We start from the raw sequence: 25,918 nt of genomic DNA, 5'->3' as shown, positions 1-25,918 counted from the left end.
GATGCAGATCCAAAGCTCAAGTGGACCACACCAAAGAAAATAGTGGGGATTGGCTGTCCACCATTGAAAACTTTTTAAAGCCCACTATGATGGTTATTTGCCATCCAACTTGTTCAGAAGGTCACAAAGACCTAGATGAAGGGTAAACACAGATATAAGCTTGATCAAAACTTCAATGGCCACCAAGAAGTTTTCCATGGTGGGTGTACAATTCCCACTTTTTTCTATGATATGGTCAACTTGAGCTTTGGATTTGCATCCTTTTAAGGCATGAGAGCAATCACAGTGGTCCATAGAGATTGGGCCATGTGGCGACACAAGATATCCCTATGGTGGGTGTTGTAGGCAATCTTCTTCCGAAAAATCTGGAAAAAGATTTAGTTGGCCAGGAGTGTAATGCCCTAGATTTCATAACCTGAGTTTTGTACTCATTTTCCAAAATCCCTAGTACTATCCTTTAAAGATAGCCCACTGTTTACAATATATATATAAAGGAGGGGTCTCGCCCCTATAATTGATATAATGAACTGAGAATGTACAATCTAGGATTTCAGGTGGGCACCACAAAAATGCTGAGCCTCACCTATCATATCAGTTATAAGAAAACATAAAAAAAAAAAAAAAAAAACATCAAAGGGGAAAGAAATGAATACATCCACCTACAAAATAGTGTCATCCCATAGCAGGCAATCAGATAGACTTGGCCAACTTCACACACACACACACACACACACACACACACACACACACACACACACGACACACCCCACACACTCACGCCGTAGTGGGCTTTCACCACCTATGGATACTCGAACCCTTGACCCGGTGTTGCAACTCTCGAGAGTCTACCACCAGAGCAAGAGCAAGGATCCATATATATATGAGCATTGCGGCCAAAGAGAAACAAATCACATGTAAAGGCAAAATCTGAATATACATTTAAATACCCAAGATATACAAGCGGTTACCCATATGGCTTATACAAACTAATGTCTTAACATTTTCAAATACAGGAGAGTACAAAATGAATATAAATAAAATATAAAATATAGAGCCGCAAGATCGTCTAGCTCCTCAAGCTACACATGAGCATCAACATGTACATCATCTACATATCCTGCAACAACTGAATATTGTTTGATAACATAAATGGCTACACGGCCAATGAGGTATACCCCTTAAGATTTACCAAACTATTATAATAGTTAAGCATAGTTTGACAAGGTAGGTTTATAGTACTAAATCATTCATAATAATCATAACAAATGAGATTACAATCAATCACATCACATTACCCAATGATAGTTTCAAAATAAGAATCATACAAAATAATTCATAATGCGATCTTATTTAAATACATAGATGTATGCATATGCACATCAGCTTGATGATGCTCATCGAGTTGGCTTTGGGAAAAAAACCCATCAGCGGGGCAAAACCCACATGCAATCTTAAGTGACTAGTCACCAATGAAGGTACAACTAATACAGGCTTAAGTGATAAGTTCACATAAATTGGGTCGATCGACAGTGGTCTAAGAGATAGTAAAAAAATACCCTAAGAGAGGGTAAATACTACAACATATAGATTAACCACTCGATATCATCCATATACCATTTTTTTTTTCAAAAATTATGAGATATATTCATTCTGGACAAAAATTACAATGCTTCGGGTCATCCTCCGAAAAAAGACCAAAGGAAGACCTATCATAAGGTGGAACAGAAAAAAACAAAAAGAAACCGGGGAGAGGGCACAACTTAAAGCTTCCTCTCTCTAATCACTCCAAGCCCCACCTTGTCAAGGAAAAGGACGCCCCGCACATGTCGTGTAAGATCAGCAGTGCAGGAGAAAATTAAACGTGATTGGGACATACTTCCCACTTGAGCAAGGCCATCCGCCATGTCGTTGTGCTCCTTAAAAGTGTGCTTAAAATTCACCGAAGCAAGCCGACCATGAAATGGTATATCATGCATTTCATGGTATATCACCCATATACCATGAAATGCATGATTAACCCAACCATTACTAGTCTAATTACAAACCAATATTTTAAGGAAGCCCAAATATCATTATGGGGGGCTCATCACCCCGCATATGCCGATAGCTCTGACATAGTGTCCCATACCAATATCCCCAGCTCATGAGACTTCAGCAAGTAGGATTATAATGCATTTTCATAATTATAAGTAGTGTTTGCAATGCGATAAAATCCAGATATTCCATTTATACATAAACCTTTACAACTAGTGGCCTATCATGATCCATCAAATGACCCTTACCATAAAAAATTCATATATAAATAAAAAGGATTTCTCTCAACAAGTCACGTTAGCACTCAAAGGACGAATTATAGGTGTCTTGTGCCAAATATTTCGATTTAATGTGGAATAATAAAACAAATAAACTCAATTACTTAAAGTATTAAATTATTGATATCAAATAGTTTGTAGGACAACCTTTATTTAAAAGATTTAGGTAGGACAACTTTATTTCACAATGTCTTTGAAATCAAAATATCAAACTATAGCAAGAGCAAATGTAGCACAAGATATGCATACAAATATTAAAAAGCAATCACCACAATGCACAAAAGAATTATAGTGGTTCGGCGTATAAACGCAACCTACTCCACTCCTAAAATTACTGCTATTGCAATTTTGGCTTTCACTATCTCAGGGTTTTTTGTCATGAGCTATCACGATTAAACCCACTTTGCAATTTTCACGGGATCATCACAAACAAACCCGCTGAGATTTCCGGGCTATCTCAAAAAACTCAAACTGAAATAAATATAAAGACAGTACTTATCTTCGATTGGTAAGTTGAAGTCGTAGCTGTAGCTTGAATGTAGCGATCCTCTTCTTAGGATGTAGATGAAGTCTTGTATGAGTTCAACCCAAAAAGAAATAAAGTGATTTAATATATATTCAATGAAATGAATGATATTTGATTATCTATTTCTCAAGTAGAGTATGGATTACTGTATTAAAATGGTTTAAACTAACTTGAGACAGAGAATAGAATTACCTAAAACAAATATAAAAATTACAGTGCAAATAGCTTAAGGAGGCTTGGACTTTCACCTTTTTTAACACAAGATAGATCTGTGAATTTTCATGCTTTAAAGAGTAAGAGAGAGCATCTATTTATAACCAAAGGTTTTGAAAGTTCAGCTTGCCCGAGGGTCGGTTTGGCTAGCTAGCCAGATTTCAAAGATTATGTTCCAACGGAAGTCAGATTTCGCGAGATAATATCTTTTAAAAATTTGGCTGGCCCAAACCCAAGTTCAGCTGTCCGAACCTCAGGTTCGACTGGCTGACCAAGGGGTTCAGCTGGCCCAATATGCCTAAAATTTGAAAATACATCGTTGATGGAAACTTGATTGAATCCAGCTCGGGCTGGCTGAACAAGTCGTGGAAAAATCTTTTCAGATATGCTTATTTGCCTGAATAATAAAGGGTTAGCTGAAGTCAGTTAAGCTGGCCGAACTAAATGTCGGGCTGGCATAACTTGAGTGTATTTTATATAAAAATATGATCATTATCTTGCGTGTGTGAATTACACCTAACCTATGGTCAATCTTGGGTTATACCACCTAATGGTTGACTCATATGAAGTGTTCCTATCTTTAAACCATGAATGATCTTGACTTGAGATGTTGTGTCTTTCTTTTCAGATGCTTGATCGAGTTGATAATTTGTCTTCATGAGAGCTTGTGATCCTTACAAGACTACGAATTTTGACAAACTAAATTATGCTTGAGTAAGAGAACTTACAGGCACTATGTCCAGTTAAGAACACAACAAAGGAATACAATCCATAAGCCACAGGGGCACAAATAAACCATGAGATGGTAAGTAAACAACCAAATAATATTTGATCCATTCACAAAATGGCCACTAGTTTGAGGAAACCTCCAATAATATCATCCAACAATATCCAAGTGGCAAAACAAGCCACAAACAATTCACCATATATCATCAATGACAAATACACATGTAAAGCACTCATCTTAAGCCATATTAAAGAATTTTGAGAGCCGTGACATATTAGAATACTCAAATTTAAATCTAAACATCGATTATATAAATAATTATTTAAATAGAAACTAGCAAAAGTATCCACATATTAGAAGCAAGAACCAATCAACCGATTTGATTTGGGGCACGTGACATAGTTATGGTGGCTTCGGTCTAAATTTTAATTTGATGTAATATATGGCATGTGATTGATTAACAATGCCGGTGTATCAAGCATCATAAACTGCCAGAGTATTAAACAATTCCCATTGATTATAAGTACAAGGAGATGTCCTCAACAGCTACAGTGACATTAGGCATTAGTAATAGCAGTGAGAGAGAAAAATACTAGACTAGTGTGAGAGATGGAGAGTATAGTAGTGATAGTAGGAGCTGGTACATCAGGCCTAGCAACCTCAGCCTGCCTAAACCACCTTTCCATCCCCAACATAATCCTAGAAAGAGAAGATTGTTGAGCTTCTCTTTGGAAGAAAAGGGCTTATGACCATTTGAATCTTCACTTAGCTAAGCAATTCTGCCACCTTCCTCATATGACTCACCCTCCTTCATCACCTACCTACATCCATAAGAAGGATTTCATCCAATACATTGACCAATATCTGTCTTATTTTAAGTTGGCCCCCCTGTACTATCGATCTGTTGAGTCCTCATTGTACGATCAGGATTTTTTTTTTTTTTTTTTTTAAAGGTGGAAGCCACTTGCTTTGATTAATGAAGCAAGATGTACAAAAGGAGATTCAGGTAGGCCCCACGAGGGTTAGCCAAACCTATCATGTGAATAGAAAACAAAGAGCAAATCGACAAGGAAAAGCAGGAAAATTGAGCCGACAGGATGAAAAAGACTGCAGCTAACAGGCTAGCAGGCAGAGAGGAAGGACCTCCCAAGAGGAGAGAATGCAGCGTGACAGGAGGTTTGCAGGGATCGCCTCCAAGGGAGCGAGAAGCTGGAACTGCAGAAGACCAAGATCAGCTGATCCTTGTTTTGGGCCTGGAGAGCCTAAGCTGACCAAGATCAGATTTATCTAGAAGCAAGGAGCTCTAATGGGCCTCGGGAGGTCATTTAGCTCGAGGAAGAGGGAATTGGGAGCACCCATGCTGGCACATTTAGCAAGACCATCGGCCACTGTGTTCCTTTCTCTAAGGGTGTGAGAAAATCAAATACAGAGGGCCTAGAGAAGCTGCTGGACCGAACCTAAGAGGTACCAAATCTTCCAAGTGGAATGATTGTTTGAGTTGCTCACTGCATTAAAGATCACTCTGGAATCTGTCTCTGCTATCAGGATGTTGGTCGATGGGTTGTTGTGGCCCATAACTTGGTTACGAATGAGGTTGAAGAGTATAGGGGTCGGTTCCTGATTGTTGCGATGGGGGAAAATAATCAAGGGTTTGTTGGGTCTAAAACCCAGCTTCTTGCTGATGTGTGGCTGCAGCCACCAAAAAAGAAAAAACTAAAACTTTTGGAAGAAGAAAAGAGATTGCTACTGTATTGAAATGAATGAAAATGTATCACACTGCTGTCTTTTATAGGCTTTCTTAGTCTATGAAATGACTAATTTATCCCTGTCTAGATTCATCCTAGGGGCAGCTAAAGAAAGAAAAGAATTCAAAAAATATCTACTGTTTATCTTCACCCATCTAGCAAACTAAACTTAGAAAAATCTCACCGCTAGCATACACGGCATGCACAGCTAGCTCAAAAAATCCTTATATGGTTTTGGATTTGCACAAATCCTCCACCATGTCTAACACTCCCCTTCAAACCAAAACCAGCTTCATTCTAAGCATCGTTCTTAGTCATTTGAATGCATCTGTCGGCAATGCCTTTGTGAAAATATCCGCCACTTGTTCCGTAGTATGACAATACTCTAATTTCATCATTTTCTGCTTCACATGATCTCTCAAAAAATGGTATCGGGTATCAATGTGTTTTCTTCTTCCATGCTGCACCAGATTTTTGGTTAGCTCGATTGTTGACTTGTTATCCATATATATGACTGTGGATTCTTCCTACGGATGCTTTAACTCCTTTAGCAGGTTTCGCAACCAAATTCCCTCACAGATGGTGGATGATGCTGCCATGTACTCTGCTTCACATGTGGACAGGGCGACCACACTCTGCTTTTTCGAATTCCATGTGAAAGCAGTCGTTCCGAGATAGAATACATATCCAGTGGTGCTCTTTCTCTCATCTTGGTCACCTCCCCAATCACTATCTGAGTACCCATACAGCATTGCTTTATCATCGTATGGATAAAAGAGACCAAATTCAATAGTCTCTTTGATATACTTCAGTACTCGTTTTGCAGCTAGCCAGTGTGACTCTTTTGCGGCTTCCATATACCAGCTTAGAAGCCCAACACTGTATACTATATCTATCCTAGTGATTGTGAAGTACTTTAAGCTTCCAATTAGCCTCTTGAATAGGGTTGAGTCGTTCGTCCTTCTCCATCTTTTGTGAGCTTCAAGCCTGTTGTGACAGGTATACTTACAGCTTTACAGTTGATCATCTGAAACTTCTCAAGAAGTTCCTTTATGTACTTCTTCTGGGATATGTAAATGCCGTCAACTTGTTGCTTCACTTTAATGCCCAGAAAAAAGGTCATTAGACCTCCGTCTGTCATCTCGAATTCTTTAAACATATCTTACTTGAATTCTTCAAACATCGCCTGGCTGTTCCCAGTGAACAGCAGATCATCAACATATAAACAAGCGATAAGATGTCACTGTGGGCATTCTTCTTTGTGTAGAGGGCATGTTCATATGGACATTTGACGAAACTATTCTCTTGAAGATAACCGTCGATCCGTGCATTCCAAGCACGAGGAGCTTGCTTCAACTCATACAGGGCTTTCTTCAGCCGATACACCTTGTGTTCCTCCCCTTGCATGACAAAACCTTCAGGCTGGTCAACATATACTTCTTCTTCGAGTACCCCATTTAGGAATGTAGATTTCACATCCAGTTGGTAAATTATCCAACTGTGATGAGCTGGAAGGGAGATAATCATTCTTACAGTGTCAAGGCGAGCAACTGGGGTGAAAACTTCTTCATAGTCTCCCCATATTTCTGTTTGTAAACTTTTGCTACGAGCCTTGCTTTATATCGTTCGATCTTACCATTGACATTCTACTTTATTTTGTACACCCATTTGAAACCAATGGTCTTCTGGCTTTTGGGAAGTGAGGTCAACTCCCATGTTCGATTCTTCTCAATGGCATGAATCTCTTCTTCCATAGCCTTTCTCCAACATTCTTCATTCATAGCCTCCTCGAATGTGAGAGGCTCGTGGTCTACATACAGGCAGAGTAAATTCACTTCCTCAGTTTCTGAATAGATGTCGTTGAGGCTTCTCATTTTAATAGGAGCGAAGAGTGAAGGAGAATCGGATGAAGATGTGATAGATGAATTCTAATTTGATGAAGTACTTCTAGGAGAGATGGAGCGTACTCCTGGACTTCTGCGATCCGAAGGGGGTGATGTGGGTGTCTGCTCTTGCTTCTCATGTCTCTCTTCTTCATATTCTTTGACCTCGACTTGCTTTTGTTTGGCCGAGTTTTCCTCCATTTCCATGCTTCTTCCTCACAAAATACCACATCTCTACTCTGTAATGACCCAGAATTTTGGTACACGTGCGTACACATATATGTATGTATAATTGCCTTCATTGGAGTATACACACATAGACCCATGCATACATCCACGCACCCATGCACACATGCATCTATCGGCTCATGTAAATTGTGACCGTTGATGTGTGATCGTTTTGCTTGGTGTGAACTATTAATTGATGTCATTAATGATTACATGATTTTGATAGAATATATATAAGTTTATTTATAATGCACTCTCTCAACTCATATACTTAAAACCACATGTTTAATTATTAACTAATCCAAATCTAGCCAACATCAACTATTGACTGTGCACTGAGATTAATCTGATCTTAACCACTAGATTGTTGTTAAAAAATAAAATAAAAATCAAGAACAACCCATTTTTTGTGGGAACCAACCCAACCGTCCGCTTGTGTGTGGCTCACCTGAGTTTCGGATCAGCCTTATTTTTTGGCCTTATATCTTCTCTTGGCTAGGTCGAGATGATGGAAGGAGTAGATTTAAATTATTGTTAGTGGGACCCACCATATCTTAAAAAATAAAAATAAAATAAAAAAATGAAAGTTATATCTTCCGCACGACTAAACCACTTTCTTCACTTTCCTTCCTTTTTTACGGTAATGGCTGCCGAACCTCCCACTAAATGAAACCGTCCCATAATTCTCACTCCTCCATTCTATTACGCATCCATTTATAAAAAAAGAAAAAAAAGAAAAAAAAAAAGGAAAGAATCGAAGGAATCAATCAAATTAAAAATAAAAAAAAATTTGAGTGAAGGAGAGAAAGAGCTCTGTAAATCAAGAAAGAGAGATTAAAGGGGGGCCGGATCATCAGACTTTAAGGTAGGTGATCTTAACATGAAATTTATCATTTTTAGTTATTATTATATTTATTTAATCCAAATTTTCGTAGAAATATTATTGTTAGTTAATTTTTTTTTTATCTAAGGAATCTATTCATTTAGGAATTTCTATTTTATTCTTTTTTAAATATTTAATACTGAAATAATTTATAGATAAATAAAATAAAATAAATTTATAAAATAAAATAAATAGTTTATTTAAGATTAATTTATTAATTCTTAAATGTTTTGTTAAAAAAATTTAAAATTAAATTTCAAATAAATTATAATATCCTACAATATTTTACAGTACAAATAGAATATATAAATAATTATTTAAAGTATTTATGATTCATTATGCAGAATTGTAAATATAAGTGATGTAAGATTGATAAGTATATATAAGCAAATATGATTATAAAAAAATAAAATAAAAAAATATAATAATAATAACAAATTATAAATTATATAATTATAATAGGTAATCAGTATTAATATGATATATAATAAGATATATAATATAATAAAATAAAATAAAAAGGTTTATAAAATCATTAAGATATAGTAAAATATAAATATTATGTTTCATAATAATATAATAGTAATACAATATAATTGTAGGTTAAAAAAAAATAATGACAAAATATATAACATAATTAAAGTAAACATGTGTAAGATAACATTATATTACATAATTAATACATAAGTATTTATTATTATTTATATGATTATGTTATAAGTAACAAAATAGAAAAGTTTTATTTGATAATATATAATAGTCGTAATAAATATAATTTATTATTTTAAAAATAAATAAATTGTGTAAATGATGATATTAACAATTTAACATAAAAGTAATATAATAATTATATTAAATGTATCAAACAAAAGTAAATTTATTAATTTAGATAGTCAATTATAAAACAAGGTTAATCATACTGACATAATATTGTAATAAATAATTTATATAATAATAATAATATCCAAAGTCCAAACTAATATCTTCATTAACCTTATTCAATTTAGATTTAAAAATAAATAATAATAAAATTCTGAATTTAGATTTAAATAGTTAGATAAAAATAATAATAATAATAATAAATTTTAAATTATCAATAATAATTTAATTACATTATTAATGTTATATAATATAAATCAGTGTGATAATTTTTGTTCTGTAAAGATTAAAATCCAAATTTTAATTCTAAAATTTGAAGAGTTAATTAAATTAAATTTAAATGAACTTAAGTTTAAGAAAATTTTTAAAATTTTGGAATTGAAACTAAATTGATTAGATTTCTATATTTTGGAATTCTAGTGATTAATGTGTATTTAAAACTTTATTAAATTAAAATTTTAATAAAATATAATATTAGATTTTTTTAACTTAAAAAAAAAATATTTTCCTTATAGTTCAAAATTTTTGTTTAAATTAAAATTTAAATAATTTATCGATTAAACCTAAATATACATTCTCAATGAATTATCAAAAAAAAATTAAAATTTATTATAAAATAATCAAGTTATTTCAATGTGTGTGTATGTGTGTGTATTTGTTAAGTTGATGTGATAAATAAAATAAAAATTTTACTTTGAGAATTTAGTGAATAAAAATAATAAATATTTTTATGCTAGTATTTAACATTATTTAAGTGAAAAAAATAATTTAATTAAAGTTAGAATTTAAATAATATTTCTTGTACATTATTTCATTGTAATTCCTAAATTAAATAATAGTAAAAATAATATTTTATTTAAGTATTTGAATTATTAAAGTTTTAACAAAATGATATCTAGAATTATTAATTTGAAATAAAAATTTATATTGTTGATATTTTCGATTGTAAAACAGTGATTCATCTTACATACCATATCAGCCCAACAACACGAACAGTAGAAAACCTTGATTGGAAACAGACATGGTTAAATAGACTAACCTGAAATTCAAACCATTCATTAAATAGACTACTTAGGTGTTATTTTCTTTTGGTAGATGGTGTCTTGAAACTTAACCACGCATCCAGCGAGTGTAGATAGCAAGTTAATGCTATGTGTTGCGTCAGTGGGAGAAGCTCGTTAGCATGCGACGCTAAGTAGGTCGTGGGCGTATGGTTTAGTCCAGAAATCGACGGTCCAAATATCGGGTGGGTGATTCTCCTCCATTTATGAACTTTCTGATTTTATATATTTGCGAATATTTATTTATTTATTTGATATAATGACTTCAAATTAATATTGTCAAATTCCTTTATACCTAATATCTACTTTTCTAAAATTTAGCATTCACTGAATCTGATTAACTTGTGGAGTTAGATTTTAATCTAACTTTTATTTTTAAAATTTGGTGTTAAGATTTAGACCTTAAATCTGTGTTAAAGTAATTGATTTAAAATAATATTAATTAATTTGATTCTAAATTTTGGTTTTTTTTTTTTTAAAAATGGCAAAGAAGATAGCCTGATGTTTCAGTAAATTTCAGGAATTGAATTTTTACGGCATCGAATTTCTGAACATTTGTATAGAACTTGCATTGTTGTATCGGGATTTAAATAATTAAATTATTTCGATACTGATTTTGGAATAATTCATGACATGCATTCATCTCTACTGATTACGGAATTATAGAAAAGAAAGAAAAATGAGGAAATGATTGTGGTATTAGCAAGTAGGGTAATCGTGTCCCTTGGGTAAAAGATCCTAAAGCCAGCAAGTAGGGCAATCGTGTCCCTTGGGTGAGAGACCCTAAAGCTAGCAAGTAGGGCAATCGTGTCCCTTTGGTGAAAGACGCTACAACCCGTTGGATCCTTTGGAGTCTCCTTTGTGTACGGCGTATGAGTACAATTGTGTGCGCGGACATACGTCAGAGGTACAACTGGAGCAATAGTCTGACTAGCTAACGTATAAATGAGTCCCTCACCATGAGGTACCGGTGTGTGGGCGTTAATGCAACGTGACCATACACCTAGGTACGGTGTTGTAAGATGTGATGATTATTTAATTTTATTATTGAATTCATGATAGTGTGGCATTCAGTACGTCTTATGATTCTAGCATCGCATTCATGTCATATGAAATATTTAATATTTTGATTCGTGTTTTGGAATTTAAGAAAGTACTTTTATTATTTATTCGTTTGATATAAATCTAGAAATTTCATATTTGGTTGGATAAGATCCCACGAGCGGTTGTGCTCATATCCAAAATAACAGTGTTTCAGGGCATCAGAGTTTAGTCAAGGGCAAAGTGGAGTGAAGATCCAATCATCAATTTACTTATCTTTTATTTGTACCGATGAAAAAAATGTATAATAAGAATTTAGAAGTGAGTTTAGGCTGTAATAGTTAAAGGTTATATTTGATGAGCGTTGTTATTGTAATGAGATTGATTAAGTGTAGTTGTGAATGTTTAATATTAAATCATGACCTGGGTCTGGCCAACTCGGGTACTGAATTTCAGGGCGTGACATACTCACCACCAGCTTATTGGTTAGTGGGTTGTAGAGCTTATATGCCTTTGACTCTTCATTGTAGCCGATGAAGATGCACTTCTCACCACGATCATCAAGCTTTTTCCTTCTCGCTTCTGGAACTTGAGCGTAAGCGACACACCCAAAGATCTTAATGTGCGCCACGCTCGACTTGTATCACTCCATGCTTCCTGTGGTGTCTGGAATCTGACACTCTTGGTCGGACACTTATTGAGCAGATAGGCAGTACATACAACTGCCTCTGCCCAGAAATTTTTTGGCAGACTTTTCTCCTTCACTATGGTCCTCGTCATGTCTAGGATGGTGCGGTTCTTCCGTTCCACAATTCCATTTTGTTGTGGCGTATATGCTGCAGTGTGTTGTTGCTTAATGCCATGTTCCCTACAATATTCTCGAAAAATATTTGAGGTGTACTCCCCATTGCTGTCAGATTGGAGTGTTTTGATTTTAAGACCACTTTCTTTTTCAACAAGGGCTTTAAAATTTTTAAAAATAGTAAAAGCAACAGACTTCTCTTTGATTACATACACACACAATTTTCTACTGAAATCGTCAATGAAGGTAATAAAGTATTTATTACCTCCAAGAGAGATTGGCTTTAATGGTTCACAGATGTCAGTGTGAACCAACTGCATTGGTTCTCTTGCTCTTCAGGATACTCTACTTAGAAAGGAGTTCCTTTGTTGTTTCCCAAGTGTGCACATCTCACACACATGTTCTGGAGCTTCAATAGTAGGTAAGCCATGCACCATGCTTGATGAGGGCAGAAGTTTCAGGCCACTGAAATTTAGATGGCCAAAGCGAAGATGCCACATTCAAGAATCATTCTTTGGTTTTTCATAAAAACACTTCTCAAGCATTGTGTTTATATGGAGAGGAAACATAAGATTCTTCGCCATCTGGACTTTTATAATTAAACGTCCATGCATATCTCTTATGGAAAGAGAAGAGTTCTCCATGTGTATGACATACACTTTTTCGAGGAGTTATCTAAGACTCAATATGTTACTTTTCATGTTGGGCACGTAGTACACATTGGAAATATAGTTTGAGACACCATTCTTCTAAAAAATTTTGATTTTACCTTTACCTTTCACTGGCATTTTTGATGAGTCTCGAAACGTTACATCACCATGAACTCCTTCTGTGAGTTCCATAAAGAGTTTCTTATCGCCGCACATGTGATTACTTGCACCCGTGTCGAGATACCATACATCCTGCTGATCACTACCTTTCTCTTGTGCTAGTAGAAGTGTGGAGCTTTCTTGTTCATGGTCTGATACTTCGGCATATTCGGGTAGCTCGTCTTGAGTTACCGGCTTGCTCCAGCAATTAGATGCATAGTGGCCAAGCTTGTTGCAGTTATAGCATTGGATGTTCTTTGTACTTCCTCGTCCACACATAGATCCATGAAAATTGGTATTTTTCAGCTGGTTTTGGCCATGACTTTGTTGGTATCTGCGCCCTTTGTCTCTTGCGCGATTATTAGCAAAACGTCTATCACACTGTGAACTTCCACGTCCACCATTGTTATTATTCAGAGTCAATCTTGATTTTAAAGCTTGTTCCATCGGCATGGAACTGGCATTCTTCTGCATTCATTACTCATGAACTTGCAACGATCCCATCAACTCCTCAATGGAGAGTTTCTCAATATCTTTTAATTCTTTGATCGCCACAACCACATGCTCAAACTTGGTTGTGAGGGATTGAAGTATCTTTTCAATAACTCAGACATCTTCAATCTTTTCACCATTTCTTTTCAAATTATTAACAGTTACAAGCAAACGCGAAAAATAATCAGTAATATTCTCACCTTCCTTCATGTGAGTCGCTTCGAACTCAGCTCTTAATGTTTAAAGGCGAACCCGCTTCACTCGATCTACACCCTTAAAGATGGTGCCAAGGGTATCCCATGCTTGCTTGCTTGATATTGCTTCAGCAATATTTTCGAAGGTGGATTCATTCAACCCTTGATAGAGGAGAAACAAAGCTTTATTGTATCTCTTCCTTTGATTTTTTAGAGCGATCTTTTCTTCATTGGTGAAGGCGGCTTCTTCTTCCATACTGGGTTCTTCATACCCATCGGTGACGATCTCCCACAGTTCTTGTGACTCGAACAATGCCTTCATTTGAATGCACTATTTTTCATAGTTGTCCTTTGACAACTTAGGAACCAGCGGCTGGATTGTGCTGGCCATCTTTTCTATTTTTTTAAGGAATGGCTGTTTTTTTTTTTTTTTTGAAAAAAATGAAGGGTGATGGATGAAATAAAAATCTGAATTTTTTAAAACAGATTTAAAAAAAAAAAAAAAAAATAGATTTTTGCTGCAATCTGCTTTTTTTGAAAAATAGATTTTTGCTGCAATCTAATTTTTTTGAAAACAAATTTCTACTGCAATCTGATTATTTATTTATTTATTTATTGAAAACAGATTTTTTTTGCTGGAAACTTTTTCAAATAAAAAACAGGGACCTGTGGGATATGGGCCCACCACAACTGATGTTTTAAAAAACAACCTAGACAGTAGGCTTGACGGATTTTACAAGCAAAAAATCTAAACGTTTCAAATACAATCTGGACAGTAAAAAATGATGAAGAAATGTAGTTCAACCTCCTCATGGCTGATTTGTGATTTTTTTTTTTTTTTTTTGTTATTGGGTATTTGCAAACCCAAAACAGGGAGTGTAGGACCTCCTTCTCACGGCTGATTTGTTTTGGGTATTTTAGACCCAAAACAGGTAGCGCAGGACCTGTTTTTTTGCTGATGAGGCCCAAGGATCAGTAGCTCTGATACCACTTTGTTGGGTCTAAAACCCAGCTTCTTGCTGATGTGTGGCTGCAGCTACCAAAAAAGAAAAAACTGAAACTTTTGGAAGAAGAAGAGAGATTGCTGCTGTATTGGAATGAATGAAAACGTATTACACTGCTGCCTTTTATAGGCTTTCTTATTCTATGAAATGGCTAATTATCCCTGTCTAGATTCATCCTAAGGGCAGTTAAAGAAAGAAAAGAATCCAAAAAATATCTACTGTTTATCTTCACCCAGCTAGTAAACTAAACTTAGAAAAATCTCACAGCTAGTATACACGGCATTCACAACTAGCTTAAAAAATCCTTATACGGTTTTAGATTTGGACAAATCCTCCACCGTGTCCAACAGGGTTTATACCTGACATACCAGGGTTAGAGACCTTCCCTGGGGAGGTTGTGCACTCTAACCAATATAAGTCAGGGAGTGATTACCTTGGTAAAGCTGTTTTAGTTGTTGGATCTGGAAATTCAGGCATGGAGATTGTGTTAGATAATTAAGTGTTTCTTGTACACAACGAAGGATAGAAGAAAATGATAATGAAATGATCAGATCTATCAGGTTCAAGGCTCGACTTGAATAGTCAATTTCTCAAGACAGATTTGCTCCTCTTTTTCTGGAAGTTCCAGCAAGTGCAAACAAAGGAAATCTGCAAATTGTCTTTAGAATATAATGAACTCTTAATTCGATTTTCAACACGAAAATTTGCACATTTAAGTGTTGAACAGATCTTTAGTTTTGACACCGATATGCCTTAAAACGTTCAGGAAAAAACTTAGCAAGAGATTAGATCGAGAGTAATTGCATAGGAGATGATATAAACTTAAGGATTAAGAGTATGTTGTTCTGGATTATAGTATCCAGGATTTATATCAATTGAAAAGTTATGGATTTCTTCCTGAAGAGGTGCTAAAGTGCCCCTTCAAGAAATACATACCCATTCACAGCAAACAATTGCCTTTTCATGAAAGGACATGACTCTTGTCCTATGGCAGTTATTTCTATACCCATTCAGACAGGAGCAGTTATTCAACAAGAAAAACTGTATCCACATAAGCGACACATGGCATAGGTGCCACATGTACAATTATGTCACAATTACTCTCAATCAACAAAAATGACAATAAAACATCAGGGTACTATGGCCCAAAAATATGAACCGAGTGCCAAAAAGACTAAGGCTCTGTTAGCTCCTCGCGACGATGCGCATATGCGAAGTGCTAAGTGCGCCTAATAAAGCGCCAAAAAGCGCCCAAGCAGCCCTACAGCCCACGCCGCGCATGCGTGCGCGTGTCCTCGACGAGATTTGAACCCTGGTTGCATAAGCAAAAACTCCTTCTCTTACCGACTGGCTATACACACTATTTATGGAAAGTTTAAATAATTAATATCTTTATTTACTTTCTAAAAATAACTTTTATTTTTGAAATTTATTTTTTATTCTAAAAAAACACAACAGATTGCATTTGATCTCTCTAATTTTGGAGCAAAGACCTCTATAGTTGTGAGGAGCCCGGTAAATCTTTATTACGGGCTTGGTTTTGTAACATTGTGTTTAGCTTGATTTGATGCATTAACATGTCCAATTTCTTTTTATCCGTGATGGATGTATGTGTTTTACTACTCTTGTATGAGAAAATTGATTTTTGCTCGAAAAAAAATAAAATAAAATAAAATAGAAACTAGCAGTTATCATCCACCCAAAGTAACTGAGTCGACTCAGCGCTAACCACACCCCCACCTCTCTCTCTCTCTCTCTCTCTCACTTCCTACCCTTCCTTCTTCCTTTCTTTTCCTCTTCCTGTTTCTTTTTGTTTCTCTATACAAATCACATCCAGCAGAAAACTGTGAATTCAACCAGTGAATGGATTCAGTTTGATCACGTTCAAGTGAGTCAGCGACTCACTTTGAGTAAGTAAGATCCAATCCTCTCTCACTCTCTTTTTCCGCCTACTCTTCTTCTTATTCTTATTCTTTCCATTTTTCTTCCTTTTTCTTTTTCTTTCTTCTTCTTCTCCTCCCTCTCTGGAAGACCAACACCCAATATGGGATAGAGCCAGCTACCCAAAATAGAGTGGCTTACCGAGTTGTTCCACCTGAACGAATTGCACAGGACTCGACAACAATACCCAATGAGGTGGAAGGCATAAATCTTCAAATCCTCCTCCTGATGCGACCAATAGCCATGAACTCAGCCCAGACTCGACAACACTTGACCCGACTTGGTCCGAGTCAGCTGGTGCGGCAAGGAAGCGACTCTCTCCTTTTTCACTCTCTATAACTTTCTATTTTTAGGAAGGTTCCCCTAGAAAGTAACCTCTTATAGGCTCATTTAATGTTCATCTAGACGTTTTGAATGTAATTAATCACTGGATTAGTTACACTCGACCACAAACTCCATGGTTTAATCGCGATTATTATCAGTTACATGGAAAACAGATTGCATGGTTATAATCCAACGATTAAGGGTTAGTCTTGATGATATGGGCCATCAGATGAATGGCATTGATTGAGAAATGGGACCCACCAGAAGATGATGGGTTTTTCGGACCAACGTAGAAGAAGACCCAGGTGGTCATGGCAACTTTTGACTTGATGGTTAATCCCTCAATATGGTGGACATGGACGATGCGGATATGTCCAGTGATCCATGTGGTTCGCGAGAATCTCTCATTCCACAAGTTTGTGCATACATACGTGCGCATACATGTACGAAAAATTCTATGTTTGGTCAGAATCCCGCATACAACAAAATGGATGGTTCTGATCTTCCAGATGAATAATGACGGTGGCCCACTTTCGATCGGATGGGTCAACCGTCAATTAAACGCTGTTGTTGGCAGAAAATGGAGAAAGAGAGAGGAATCTCTCTTGTTTTGGAAGTGGCTTGGTCAAACTCAAGTTGACCGGGTTTCTGATCCAATGCACAATGGCTGCACACATGTTGTGTACGTACACTGCTCATGGTGGGGTCCATAGAGTTGTGTTGCAAAATCTACTCTGTTTGTCAGTTACAACCGATCCTGCTAAGATATCAGTTCAAAGATGAGCCAGGTCCTCAGTTCAGTTGGGCCACACCAAGTGAGGTTAATGGTCGGATTGTAGTATAATCAATCACCCATGTTGTCATGAGTCTAATGGATGTTTGGATGATCAGGATGCTCCTTGGCCTACAATGAATGTTTAGATGGCTAATCTCCTGGTTAAATGGGTTCATAATCTAAACTAAGGATTGATCATAAGATGTAATGGGCAATTTTGAAGTCAAACGGCTAGATCATTTTAAATTGTTGATTGAAGGCCTTAAGACTTCTTATAATCATCCAGGTGGAATTAAACAATTATCTTAAATATTAGTTAGCTAGATTGCATAGTTTAGGTGTGGATATCTGAGACCATTAAGCTGAATAGGACGAGATGAACAATTGTCTTAATCTATGATTGAAGACGGCGCCTAACGTTGGTATTGATATAGGATTGAGTATATGATTTGATCTTAAGATTAATTACATATTTTGTTTGAATTCATGACTAGATTGAAGGATTGTATACATCGGATTTGGTCAAATTTATATTGCAATTGGATTGATTTGAAGTCTCTGGGTGCAATCTCACATGCCTTAACATAGTGATTTATATGGTGGGTCGAGTAATCATTAAAGATGTAACCTATGTTTAAAAGTTCAAGGTAAATTAGAGGTGCCTCGATTCAAACTTTACAGATACATTGTGCTTTGTTAAATCTCAAGTTCAGATGGTTAAGATGAAAAGGGTTTTGATTATCGGGTGATGGAGTATAGTGTGGATTATATATATATATATATATATTCCCATACTTATTTATCCTAAGTAGATCTTCATAGTAACACTTAAGTACTAAAATATATGGGGTGTTACAGTGGGCTTGAACTTTCGGACCCATCATGGAAAAAATTTGATGAAGTCCATAATTTCTATGTGAATGATCCTAATCTAGTGGTTGATCAAGTGTGCCACATATGCACAAAAGAAATAAACGCTTGGAAGAATAAAACCAACATTCTCCATTCAAGATGTGTGGGATTGCATAATTAAGGATTAGAATGACAAATTTGTAGTGAATTAGGGTAAGCCCAGCCAAAAAATGATTGGGCCATGCATCGAAGCCCAAGCCCAGCCATAAGACAAGCTAAAAGGTCTAAGTCAGGTCTAAAGCCAGGTTGGGCTGGTCCAAGTTCAATCCACATCCCATTTTGTTTGGTTCAAACCTCCCTCAAAATCAAGTAGGTTGGGCTGGTTGACAGTGGGACAAACTTGGTCCACTGTAATTGATCATGAAGTGCAGATTGGGTTGTCAATGGGCGGGGCTAGCCCACCTCGGCTGGGCTTGGGCTAGAGTAATAGGCCTGCTAGTGTTGGGTTCAGGCTTAAAATTGGAGCCCATTTTTTGAAGTCGGTTAGGCTTGGGTTTAACTATTAAAAAGCCCGTCAGCACAGCCCGGCCCAGTTTCCAAATTTTTTAATTCAAAATACTCCAATCTTCATCTCCAATGGAGGCTTCAGCCATTAGTGGAAAAACCCACTTTATTTGTTCATTGATAGCAGCCTCGCAATCGTTGGAATACTTCTGCTGAGCAAGCGAATTGCAACCGAAGGGCTCAAAGATGACGCTCCTGCATTGCTTCCGTCGGCCAGCAAAACCCGTCCTACCATTGCTTGCAACTCCACAGGCCATGAAGACCACCATTGTTGTTACATCGTAGCCCCTACTACTTCAAACCCCCTCAAGCACAAAGTCCCTTTTGCTCCAAATCCACCTCCACATCCCATCGAACCCTGTCAGCAAGCGATTGTTCGGCTCCTTTAATGCAATCGATCAAATCCCATTACCTGATCTTTCACCGTGAAAAGCTCAAAACAAGGGAAGCTGAAGAAGGAGAAGAACTAAGATAGAAAATGAGTTTCGAGTGGGCTCAGATATGCCCTGTGTAAACTTGTTGGGCTGAGCTTGGGATGGATTACTTTGGCCTGTCATGAGCCTTAGTTGGATTTGGACCATGCATTGTACAACACAGGCCGAGCTTGTACAAAGATTAACCTAACCCTAACCTAACCCGTTGACACCCTTAAGTGCATATCGTGCCTTTTCTTAGGACATAGAGCACCTCTTGTTGGGTCTAAAACCCAGCTTCCTGCTGACGTGTGGCTGCAGCCACTATGAAACAAAAACTAAAACTTTGAAAAAAAAAAAAAGAGGAAGAGAGAACTGCTTCTGTATTGGAATGAATTTGAATGATTACAATGGTCTGTTTTATAGGCTTTTCTACTTAGGTGAAATGATTGATTTATCCCTCTCTAGATTCATCCTAGGGGCAGCTAAAGAAAGAAAAATATCTAGAAAAAATCTTAATGAAATCTTAACACAGCTATTATAATCTAAACTTAGAAAAAATCTACCAGCACAACTATCTCACACAGATCTTGCATGCACAACTAGCATGGTTTTGGATTCGCACAAATCCAACACTGTGTCCAACACTCCCCTTCAAACCAAAACCGGCTTCATTCTGAACATCGTTCTTAGTCGTTTGAATGCATCTGTCGGCAATGCCTTTGTGAAAATATCCGCCACCTGTTCTGTAGTATGACAATACTCTAATTTTATCATTTTCTGCTTTACATGATCTCTCAGAAAATGGTATCGGGTATCAATGTGTTTGCTTCTTCCATGTTGCACCAGATTTTTGGCTAGCTCGATTGCCGACTTGTTATCCACATATATGACTGTGGATTCTTCCTACAGATGCTTCCGCTCCTTTAGTAGGTTTCTCAACCAAATTCCCTCACAGACGGTGGACGATGCTGCCATGTACTCTGCTTCATATGTGGACCGGGCGACCACATTTTATTTCTTTGAATTCCATGTGAAGGTAGTCGTTCCAAGATAGAATACATAGCCAGTGGTGCTCTTTCTCTCATCTTGGTCACCTCCCCAATCACTGTCTGAGTATCCATACAACATTGCTTCATCATCATATGGATAAAATGACCAAATTCAATAGTCCCTTTGATATACCTTAGTACTCGTTTTGGAGCTAGCCAGTGTGAATTTTTTGGGGCTTCAATATACCGACTTAGAAGCCCAACACTATAGACTATATCTGGCCTAGTGATTGTGAGGTATCTTAAGCTTCCGATTAGGCTCTTGAATAGGGTTGAATCGACGTTTCTTCTTTCTCCATCTTTTGTGAGCTTCAAGCCTGTTGTAACAGGTGTATTTACAGCTTTACAGTCGACCATTTGAAACTTCTCAAGAAGTTCCTTTGTGTACTTCTTCTGGGATATGTAAATGCTGTTGACTTATTGCTTTACTTCAATGCCCAAGAAAAAAGACATCAATCCACCATCAGTCATCTCGAATTCCTTAAACACAGTCTGCTTGAGTTCTTTAAAAATCGCCTGGCTGTTCCCAATGAACAACAAATCATCAACATATAAACAAGTGATAAGCATATCACCATGGACATTCTTCTTTGTGTAGACGACATGCTCATATGGACATTTAACGAAACCATTCTCTTGGAGATAACCGTCGATCCGTGAATTCCAAGCACGAGGAGCTTGCTTCAACCCATACAGGGCTTTCTTCAGCTGATACATCTTGTGTTCCTCCCCTTACATGACAAAACCTTCAGGTTGGTCAACGTATACTTCTTCTTCGAGTACCCCATTTAGGAATGCAGATTTCACATCCAGTTGGTAAATCATCCAACTGTGATAAGTTGTAAGGGAGATAATCATTCTTATAGTGTCAAGACGAGCAACTGGGGTAAAAACTTCTTCATAGTCTACCCCATATTTCTGTTTGTAACCTTTTGCTACGAGCCTTGCTTTATATCGTTCGATCTTACCATCGGCATTCCGCTTGATTTTGTACACTCATTTGAGACCAATGGTCTTATGACTTTTAGGGAGTGAGGTCAACTCCCATGTTCGATTCTTCTCGATGGTATGAATCTCTTCTTCCATAGCCTTTCTCCAACATTTTTTATTCACAGCTTCTTTGAATGTGAGAGGCTCGTGGTCCGCATACAGGCAGAGTAAATTCACTTCCTTAGTTTCTGCATAGATGTCGTTAAGGCTTTTCATTTTAATAGGAGCCAAGGGTGAAGGAGAATCGGATGAAGATGTGCTGGATGAATTCTGATTTGATGAAGTACTTCCAGGAGAGATGGAGCGTACTCTTGGACTTCTGCTATCCGAAGGGGGTGATGTGGGTGTCTGCTCTTGCTTCTCATGTCTCTCTTCTTCGTATTCTTCGACCTCGACCTGCTTTTCTTTGGCCGAGTTTTCCTCGTTCCATTTCCATGCTTCTTCCTCACAAAATATCACATCTTTACTCACCACTGGCTTATTGGTTAGTGGGTTGTAGAGCTTGTATGCCTTTGACACTTCGCTGTAGCCGATGAAGATGCACTTCTCGCTACGATTATCAAGATTTTTCCTTCTCGCTTTTGGAACTTGAGCATAGGAGACACACCTAAAGATCTTAAGGTGCGCCACACTCGGCTTGTATCCACTCCATGCTTCCTGCAGTATCTGGAATTTAACACTCTTGGTCAGACACCTATTGAGCAGATAGGCAGTACATGCAACTGCCTTTGCCTAGAAATTCTTTGGCAGACTTTTCTCTTTCAGCATGGTCCTCGTCATATCGGGGATGGTGCAGTTCTTCTATTCTATAATTCCATTTTGTTGTTGCAGTGTGTTGTTGCTTAATGTCATGTTCCCTGCAATATTCTCGAAAAACATTTGAGATGTACTCCCCACCTCTGTCAGATCCGAGGGTTTTGATTTTAAGACCACTTTCTTTTTCAACAAGGGCCTTAAAATTTTTAAAAATAGTAAAAGCAACAGACTTCTCTTTGATTATACACCCACAATTTTCTACTGAAATCGTCAATGAAGGTAATAAAGTATTTATTACCTCCAAGAGAGATTGGCTTTAATGGTCCACAGATGTCAGTGTGAACCAACTGCAATGGTTCTCTTGCTCTTTGGGATATTCCACTTGGAAAGGAGTTCCTTTGTTGTTTCCCAAGTGTGTACGTCTCACACACATGTTCTGGAGCTTCAATAGTAGGCAAGCCATACACCATGTTTGACGAGGACAAAAGTTTCAGGCCATTGAAATTTAGATGGCGAAAGCGAAGATGCCACATCCAGGAATCATTCTTTGCTTTTCCATAAAAACACTTCTCAAGCATTGTGTTTATATGGAGAGGAAACATACGATTCTTCGCCATCTGGACTTTTACAATCAAAAGTCCATGCATATCTCTTATGAAAAGAGAAGAGTTCTCCATGTGTATGACATACCCTTTTTTGAGGAGTTGTCTGAGACTTAGTATGTTACTTTTTATGTTGGGCACGTAGTACGCATTGGAGATATAGTTTGGAACACCATTCTTCTGAAAGATTTTGATTTTACCTTTACCTTTCACTGGCGTTTTTGATGAGTCTCCAAACGTTACATCGCCATGAACTCCTTCTGTGAGTTCCACAAAGAGTTTCTTGTCACCGCACATGTGATTACTTGCACCCGTGTCGAGATACCATACATCCTGCTGATCACTACCTTTCTCTTGTGCAAGGAGAAGTGTGGAGCTTTCTTGTTCATGGCCTGATGCTTCAGCAGAGTTGGATAGCTCATCTTGAGTCACCGGCTTGCTCCAGTAATCAGATGCATAGTGGCCAAGCTTGTTGCAGTTATAGCAGTGGATGTTCTTTGTACTTCCTCGTCCACACATAGATCTACCTCTACCATTTCGTCTTCCATGAAAATTGATATTTTTCTGCTGGTTTTGGCCATTGCTTTGTTGGTATTTGCGCCCTTTGCCTCTTGCGTGATTGTTAGCAAAACATCCACCATGTTGTGAACTTCCACATCCACCATTGTTATCATTCAGAGTCATTCTTGACTCTAAAGCTTGTTCCATCGGCATGGAACTGGCATTCTTCTGCATTCGTTGCTCATGAACTTGCAACGATCTCATCAACTCCTCAATGGAGAGTTTCTCAATATCTTTTGATTCTTCGATCGCCACAACCACATGCTCAAACTTGGTCGTGAGGGATCGAAGTATCTTTTCAATAACTCGGACATCTTTAATCTTTTCACCATTTCTTTTCAAATTATTGACAACTACAAGCAAACGTGAAAAATAATCAGTAATATTCTCATATTCCTTCATGTGAGTCGCTTCAAACTCGGCTCTTAATGTTTGAAGGCGAACCCACTTCACTCGATCTACACCCTTGAAGATGGTGCCTAGGGTATCCCATGCTTGCTTGCTTGATATTGCTTCAGCAATCTTTTTGAAGGTGGATTCATCCAACCCTTGATAGAGGAGAAACAAAGCCTTATTGTCGACTCTCTTCCTTTGATTTTTTAAAGCGATCTTTTCTTCATTGGTAAAGGTGGCTTCTTCTTCCATAGTGGGTTCTTCATACCCATCGGTAATGATCTCCCATAGTTCTTGTGACCCGAACAATGCCTTCATTTGAATACACCATTTTTCATGGTTGTCTTTTGACAATATAGGAACCTACGGCTGGATTGTGCTAGCCATCTTTTTTATTTTTTTTTAAAGGAATGGCTGTTTCTTTTTTGAAAAATGAAGGGAGATGGATGAAATAGAAATCTGATTTTTTTTTTTAACAGATTTTTTTCCTGCAATCTGATTTTTTTGAAAAAACAGATTTTTTTGCTGCAATCTAATTTTTTTTGAAAAAACAGATTTTTTTCAATCTGATTTTTTTGAAAACAGATTTTTGCTGGAAACTTTATCTAGAAAAAAAACTGGGACCTGTGGGTTATGGGCCCACCACAACTGACGTTTCAAACAAAACCTAGATAGTAGGCTTGACAGATTTTACAAGCAAAAAATCTGGACAGCAAAAAGAAATGATGAAGAAGAAATGCAGTTCAGCCTCCTCTTGACGGCTGATTTTTTTTTTTTTTTTTTGCTTGTTGGGTTTTTCAAAACCAAAACAAGTTTGTTGGTTTTTCAAAAACAAAACAAGAAGGAGAAGTAGCTGGTGCAGGTGACGTTCTTGCAAACGCTCAAAAATCAGATGTTGTTTTCACAAAACAATCTGAACATTTTTGAAAATTGGTTGCAGATGAAGGCTACTGCTCATTTGCCTGTTATTGCTGCTGAAAATGCTGCTACTTGTTGTTAGGTATTGTCAGAACCAAAACAAGGAGTGCAGGGGACCTGCTTCTTACTGATGAGGCCCAAGGATCTGCGGCTTTGATACCACTTTGTTGGGTCTAAAACCCAGCTTCCTGCTGACGTGTGGCTGCAGCCACCATGAAACAAAAACTAAAACTTTGAAAAAAAAGAGAGGAAGAGAGAACTGCTGCTGTATTGGAATGAATTTGAACGATTACAATGGTCCCTTTTATAGGCTTTTCTACTTAGGTGAAATGACTGATTTATCCCTGTCTAGATTCATCCTAGGGGCAGCTAAAGAAAGAAAAATATCCAAAAAAAATCTTAATGAAATCCTAACACAGCTATTATAATCTCAAGTTAGAAAAAATCTACCAGCACAACTAGCTCACACGGATCTTGCACGCACAACTAGCACGGTTTTGGATTTGCACAAATCCATCACTTTGTCCAACACCTTTATATATATATATATATATATATATATATATATGGGGAAAGGTACTATGCGCTCGACCTCACGATAAGCTCCCGTGAGGTCGAGCTGTGTGGGCCCCACCATGATGCGTGTCGACCATCAACACCGTGCATTTGATGGGTCCCCTCTAAATTATGGGATATCCCAAAAATCAGCCGTATACGGAACTTAGGTGGGCCATACCATCTAAAATCATGTGAAGACACCGTTAAACCATATAAAAGCACTTGGTGGGGCCCACCTGAGTTTTGAATGCTGCTGAAACTTGGTGAGAACACTCATCCAAGTGGGACACACATAATGGATGGGCTGGATTTGCAAACCACATCTTAGTGGGCCCAAAAAATGATTATGAATGTTTTAATAGTGCACGCCCCCTCCCCACTTCTGTATGTGGTGTGGCCCACACAAGTCACGGATTGACT

The 25,918-nt window shown here is 37.2% G+C and overlaps 1 pseudogene; it reads left to right on the top strand.

Annotated features, from left to right (window-relative positions):
* Window positions 1–4,387: 4,387 nt before the first annotated feature.
* LOC131250523 (probable indole-3-pyruvate monooxygenase YUCCA10) lies at window positions 4,388–25,022 on the top strand (annotated as a pseudogene).
* Window positions 25,023–25,918: the final 896 nt, after the last annotated feature.

This window comes from Magnolia sinica, chromosome 7, assembly GCF_029962835.1.
Source record: "Magnolia sinica isolate HGM2019 chromosome 7, MsV1, whole genome shotgun sequence".
Lineage (NCBI taxonomy): Eukaryota > Viridiplantae > Streptophyta > Magnoliopsida > Magnoliales > Magnoliaceae > Magnolia > Magnolia sinica.
The sequence above is the reverse complement of the archived record's forward strand: the minus strand, read 5'-3'. Positions and strand labels throughout refer to the sequence as shown.